The sequence below is a fragment of the Muscardinus avellanarius genome (assembly GCF_963383645.1).
Source record: "Muscardinus avellanarius genome assembly, chromosome: 16".
Classification (NCBI taxonomy): Eukaryota; Metazoa; Chordata; class Mammalia; order Rodentia; family Gliridae; genus Muscardinus; species Muscardinus avellanarius.
This window is the reverse complement of record NC_137802.1, coordinates 55,598,323-55,605,902: the sequence shown is the minus strand read 5'-3', so window position 1 is coordinate 55,605,902 and position 7,580 is coordinate 55,598,323.

Below are 7,580 nucleotides of genomic sequence, written 5' to 3'. Positions count from 1 at the left end.
GTCCCTGGTACCCCCCTACACACACACAAAGTGAAAACAAGCCGGTGTCTGTCAGTTGATGAAACAATAGCAAAATGTGGCGCGTATATAGTGGGTACACTCTAGTCATAGGAAGAATGTGCTACGGCAAGAATGAGCCCAGAAAACATGCTAAGTGAAATAAATCAGACACAAAAGAACAGATAGCAGTTCTACTTGTATGCTTATTTTGCATATGGCTTCTTTCAGCATTATGTTGTTGAGGTTTACTTGTGTTGTTGTATATTATCAATAGTTTTTTGTAATTTCTGTAACAGACACGTGATTTGGAAATATTTTCTCTCATTCTGAAGGCTGATTTCAGTGTGTGTGTGTGTGTGTGTGTGTGTGTGAGAGAGAGAGAGAGAGAGAGAGAGAGAGAGACAGACAGACAGACAGACAGACAGGACAGACAGACAGACTGAGAATTGAACCCAGGGGCATTCTACCTCTGGGCTATACCCTAGCCCTAGTATATATTTTATTTCTTTATTTTTGAAACAGAGTCTCAAATAGCAGAGGACCTCACAAAGTTGCTGAGGCTGTTTGCAAAACTCAGTCCTCCTGTCTCAGCCTCCCAAGTACTGGGATTACAAGCCCGAGCCATCCTGCCCAACTGACTTTCTTGATAGTATCCTTTGAACTCCAGTTTATCTATTTTTCCTTCATATTGCTTCTACTTTTCTGTCATGTCTTAAAAAACAAAACCTTTTAAATCTGTTTATGACTATCACAATTTATCCGTTTATCTTTTGGTGTACATTTGTGTCGTCTCCAATTTGGAGCTATTATAAATGCAGCTGCTATGAACATTTATGTACAAGTCTTGTGTAGATACACGTTTTCACTTCTCTTGACTAAAAACCTAGGGCCACACTTGCTGGGTCACATTGTAAGAAACTGCATCCGTGCTCGGCGCAGTGGCACGTGCCTGTGATCCCGGTACCTCAGAGGCGGAGACAGGAAGATTTCAAGTTAGTGAGGCCCTGTTTCAAATAAAAAAAATTTTTTTTTAAATGGCCAGGGGTATGGCACGGAGGGTAGAATTCCCTTGGGTTTAATCCCCAGTACTTAATGATAATAAATAACAAAATTTTAAAAGAAACTGCATCAAATCTTTGCCAGTTTTTGATGTTTGTCAGCCTTTTACATTTTTCTTTGCATGCTCCGCCCAAAGGCCTAAATGGGAACTTTTTTTTTTCTCTTTCAACATAAAGTTGTAAATGAATTTCAAGGACCTCAGAGGAGGTTCGTTTACTACGTGAATAGCTGTTTGTCTGAGATGGGGAATGTCAAGGTACCGTAAAGGCTCTTTGAGACGGAACGCAGTTTACTTTTCTCTGTATCATCACTTCTAGTCCCACACGACTTCAGAATTTTGACAGAAAGTATTACTATAGTGCAGTGGGATAGCATAGGCCTGAAAGGCGTGTATTACTGGTGGCCTTTCGTTATTCTAGACCAGCCCTGAAAGGCATGTATTACTGGTGGCCTTTTGTTATTCTAGACCAGGCCTGAAAGGCGTGTATTACTGGTGGCCTTTCGTTATTCTAGACCAGGACTGTGCAGTGCAACTCTCTGTGGTGATAGCCGCTTGTGGCACTTGAAATGTGGCTCATGCACCAAAAAGTCCGACTCTTAAATTTTGATCAGTTGTATTTTGCGGTGCTGAGAACTGAACCCAGAGTTTCACACATCACAGGCAAGTACTCTATCCCCGAGCTGCAGCCCAGTCCTGATTTAGTTATTTTCAGTAGTCATATATGTCTGTTGGTCACTTTTTTGAAAAGTGCAGATCTAGGATGTTCTTCTTCAGGAGAGATGAGCTGCGCTGGCCCAGGGCAGGTTCATGTGTTTGTCCTCCGCTTCCTGTCGGTCGTGTGTCCCTTGAGGGATGAAGCAGGGCCTGAAGTGTGCAAGGGAAGCCCCGCGGCTCCCTCACAGTTACACTCAGGGGAGGAACAGCTCTTTGGTAATGAGCTCTTCTAGGCAAGCACCAGATTCTGTTTTTCTCTCTGTTGATTTTGCCTACTAAATTATTTGGTGAACAATAAAGCATACACTTAAATAATCTAGGGGTTTGGTCACCACACCCAGCAATAATCCAGCTTTTAAAGTGTATCTGTAAACTGGACGAGGTGGTGCATGTTTGTAAACCCAGCATTTGGGAGGCTGAGACCGGAGGATCATGGTTTATGGCCAGCCTCAGCTACTTAGGCCCTCTGCAACTCAGTGAGACCCTGTTTCCAAATAAAAAATAAGAAATAGGGCTGGGAGTGCAGCTTGGAGGCAGAATGTCTGTGGGTTCCATCCCCCAAAACACAAAAACAACAACAACAAAGCACTTTCCATCAGTTTTTTATTTTCATTTTTTAAATAGCCGTATGGTTCAAAAACTGTAGTAGTTGACTTTTATTATCGTTTTCTAGATGCAAGGTCAGTATTAGAAATATTGTGGAATTTTCTTTTGGCATTACTGTGGTAAGTAGGCAGCTACTATTTATAGGGACTTACGCTTCCTTTAAAAAATGAGATACCCTGCTTGGCTTACCATGAAAACACAGATGCTTCTAGATTCCAGTCGGGAGGCCTTTTGCTCACAGCATCTGTTTTAGTTGGCCAGCCAGATGACTTCTACAGATTTTTTTTTCTCTCTTTTAAATAAGGATGCTGACAAGCAAACAAGTTTACAAGTGAAAATGTTAATTTGTTCATATGTAATTAATTTTTTTTGTACTTTGGCTATATCATTTTTTTTTTTCATGGTACCGGGGAATTGAACCCAGGCGTGCCTTACCTCTGAGCTGCATCTCCAGCCCTTCTTATTATTTATTTTGAAACAGGGTCTTGCAAATTTGCTGAGTCTGGCCTCAAACTTGGGATCCTTCTGGCTCAGCCTCTGGAGGAGTAGCTGGGGTTACAGGTGCACCACTACTTAGCTGGCTATTTCAGTTCCACATAACTTGTGAACTGTGAGGTCATTTTAGTTATATTTTATCACTTCCTAATAACCTTGAACTGATTACTGCATTGTGTGCCTGTTGTTTGGATGGTTTACTTTGTGGTTGAGACAGATTTGTATTGTTCTATAGAGTTGTATCTTCGACAGATGTTTAAGGAGTATTCAGTGTGTGTCAGGCCCAATAGCCCGAGGAACTGTAGATGTGAGCAAAATATCATCTGTACCTGAGAAGCTTTTTGTCTTACATGCAATGCAAACATACAGACAAGCAATAAGAAATATAGTCAGGGGCCTCCCTTTGAAACAGCAGTTTAGTTGGGAGAGGCAGGTGTCCAGGAAGTAGCTGCTCCTAGAAAACATGATTTTGTCCACACAGAATTGGAGGGTGAGTACTAACTGTGATGCGAGGGGAATGAGGTCGGGGGGAAGAATATAAAAGGAAGATATTTGTAGGTCAGCGAGATCCCAGGAAGGTGGGAAAATTAAGAATTTTTGGCAAAAATGCTGTCTCTTTCAGAAAGCAGGTTTGTGACCCGGATTTGTCCATTTCATGCACTAAATTAATGATTTTCAAACATTTGATTATGAATCCTATAAGTAAAAAATGTTTTATATACTCCTAATATATATTCAAATTTGTTCATAAATTGGTATACTGAAAGTTTGTATACATATTAAAAATGCAAAAAAGAAAGAAAATATATACTAAAGATCAAATGTACAACATTCTTATTACTTTTATTAGTATTATGTGAAGCAAAGCAACCCATCGTTCTTTTAAGATCTTGGTTTGATATTTTGTGATTCATCTGTTCAGAAGGCTGTTTTTAAATTCAGTTTATTTTATTACTTGATTTAATAGCAATCAAAACTTGGATCAAAATGGGGGAATTTGGCTGTACTTTCAAAATCATATTTTTTTGGATCAAACATAATCACCATTTATAGAAACATTTTATTGAAATGTGGCTGGTACATATCCATCTGTCTACTAGTTTTTTGTACAAGTTAATCAAAATGTATTATACTTTCACAGTGATAAAACATAGGTTCAGAAACCACTAAAAGTTTTTATTTAGCTGATTTGTATGTGGGGGGGTACTGGGGCTTAAACCCAGGGGCATTCTACTTCTGAGCTATACCTCCAGCCCTTTTTTTTTTTTTTTTTTTGAAACAGGATCTCACTAGGTTGCTGAGAGTCTTAATAAGTTTCTGAGGCTGGTCTCAAACCTGAGGTCCTCCTGTCAACCTCCCAGTACTGGGATTATAGGCATGTGCCACCAGGCCTGGCCATTCAGATGATTTTTTTTTTTTTTTTTTGTGGTGCTAAGGATGGAACCTAGGGACATTCTACTTTTGAGATACACCCCAGCCCTATTTTATTTTTTATTTGGAAACAGGGTCTCACTAGATTGCTGGGAGCCTCACTAAGTTGTTGAACTTGGGATTTTCCTGCCTCAGCCTCCCAGGTACTGGGATTTTTTAAAAAGATTAGAATGTTCTAACTTTTTAAAGAATATAGATATGAGTTTTGGAGTTTTTGTTTTTAGGTTTTATATGTATATAACCATATATAATTATAGCTATATATGTTGTATATTGACATATGTGTTATATACATATATGGTATGCATTATATATAATATATATAACATTTCTTCAATAGCAGACTCATTTAGCAATGGAAATGTTTCCAGATACTCAATTACAAAATGTTCATTAGAACAAGGTATTATTTTCTTTTTTTAAATCCATTTTATAGGGTGTAGTGAGTTTCTATTTGTTTATTTTTAAATATCTTTTCGGTAATATACTACTTCTATCCTCTCTAGAAATATTTAGCAAGTTTGGGACACCACTGTTTTTATAAAAGAACTGAGTTTCTCATCTATGTTTAACAAATCTCTTAAATACTTAACTATATGATTACCAGTGAATCCTTGTATAATTTAAGAAAGTAAAGATTTCTTTTCTTATTGTTTTTTGGTGGTACTGGGGTTCCTGGAAACCCTTCTACCTCCGGGCTACACTGCCAGACCTATTTTTATATTTTTATTTGGAAACAGGGTCTCTTAAGCCAGCGTGGCAATCCTCCTGTCTCCGCCTCCCAAACCCGGGGATTACAAGCGTGAGCCACCACTCCTGGCAGTAGTTTACTTTTGAATGAAGCATTGGACAACTTTCACATGAGGTGCTATCTTTGTACTTTTATTTTATTTATTTATTTATTTTTTGCGGGTCTGGGGATGGAACCCAGGGGCATTTGACCTCTGAGCTACAACCCCTACCCTATTTTTTATTCTTTATTTTGAAACCGGGTCTCACTGAGTTGCAGAGGGCCTCACTAAGTAGCTGAGGTTGTCCGCGAACCGCGATCCTCCAGGTCTCAGCCTCCCAAATGCTGGGATTACAAACGTGCGCCACCACGCCCGGCTTGTACTTTTATTTTATTTTTTTTTCTTTTTTTTTTTCTTTTTTTTAATTTTATTTTATTGGTGCACTGTATTCATACATCATAGTGGTATACAAATTTTTGTAGACATACATGCACACATCGCCCAGTCAGCCCCCACCCGATCCCCACCCCATTCTCTCCCCATCCCTCCCTCCCATGCTTGGCTTAGTGGTTGACATCTAGTATTATAGCAATTTATCCAAAATTAAAAATGATAATCTCACATAACAGTTTCATTTGTCTGATACCAAGCTTTTGATGACTTAAAGATAACATTTCAATATTTCTTTTTGCTTTCTTTCTTACCAGAGAATATTTTTTTCTTTTTTTTGGGTGAAACTATCATATATTTATTTTTCAGAAAAAAATCTATCCTGATATGGAATATGGACTCTAGATACCCAAAACAATCTCGAAGCAAAAACAAAGCTAGAAGATGTATATTTTCTGATTTCAAACCATATAAAGCTACAATAATTGAAACAGTGTAGTACTGTTCTAAAGGCAGATATATAGACCATTGGAGTTAAATACAAGCCTAGAGCTAACTTCTTCCCTATATTGTCAAGTTATTTTTGACAAGGTTTCCACGAAGATTTGGTGGTGGAAATAATAATCTTTTAACTAAATATTGTTGAAAAATAATAATTACATGGAAAAGAATAAAATTGGACCCTTACCTAATCCCACATACAAGTATTAACTCAAACTAGATAAAAGACCTAAATATAAATCTTAAGACTATAAACTTTTAGGAGAAAATCTGGGTCATAAAACCTCACAACATTGAAATTGGCAGTGATTTCTTGGATATGATTTCAATGGCACAGGCAACAGAAGAATATACAAACTCCCTAAAAAATAAAAGAAAATATTGTATATCCAAAGACAATGTAAACAGAGTTAAAAGTTACTAATAGAATTGGATAAAATATTTCCAAATGCTATATCTGAAGGTATATTAATATTCCAACTAGAAATCCTAAAAATTAACAACAATAAAGGCAAACAATACAATTTAGAGATAGGTAAAAGACTAACATAAATAATGAATCTCCACAGATAACCAATCTTAGTTGTCTGTTGGATGGAAACTCTTGTTTCTCTGGTTCTGGTGAGTGTTACCTATTTCTTCTTTGTAGTTAATCTCTTTGAGTATTTTCTCTAGCGCTGGTTTTGAAGACATAAATTCCTTCAGTTTCTGTTTGTCATGGAAGCTTCTTATTTCTCCATCTAATTTGATAGAAAGTTTTGCTGGATAGGAAATTTTTGGCTGGAAGTTGTTTTCTTTCAGAGTTTGGAATATGTTACTCCAAGCCCTTCTGGCTCTCATGACTTGGTTTGGGAAGTCTGGAGTGATTCTAATTGGTTTGCCTCTGAATGTCAGTTGGCCCTTTGTTTTTGTTGCCTTTAAGATTCTCTGCTTGGCTTCCACATTGGTCATTTTGACAATTATATGGCGTGGGGATCCTCTTCTCTGATCCTGTCTAAAGGGAGTTCTATAAGTTTCCTGGATCTGTGTATCAACCTCTTGCTCTATATTTGGAAAATTTTCTGCTATTACTTCCTTGAAGAGATTGTTGATCCCTTTGGTATCACTTTCTTTTCCCTCCTCTATTCCAATTATTCTTAGGTTAGCTCTCTTAAGATGGGCCCATATTTCTTCAATGTCAGATTCCTGCTGTTGGATATCTTTTTCTAGATTAGAAACTATGCATTCATTTTTGGATTGCTCATCTTCTAAGAGCGAGATTCTGTTCTCCATGTGGTCTAATCGGTTGTTTGTGCTTTGAATTGAGGCCTTTACTTCATTAATTGCATCCTTTATCTCTTTTTGGCTCTCTCTGAGTTCTTTCGAAGCACCTCTATTATTTCTACAGTTATTTTCCTGATTTGATCTTCTAGAAATCTCTGATTTTCTGTTTTATCAGGTTCTGATGTTGTGGGGTTGTGCATATTCATTACTTCAGTGTTATTCCTCTTTCCCATGATTTCGTAGGTTTGTGCCTTCTCTGGGTTCTTCCCTTGGGTCACTATGGCTTCACTTAAGTTGCTCTGGATCTCGAGTCTGTATTATCTCAGACCCTACTACTCCTTTACTGGGTTGTATCACAGAGTCTCCGACCCAGGGAGTCGATAGAGGCT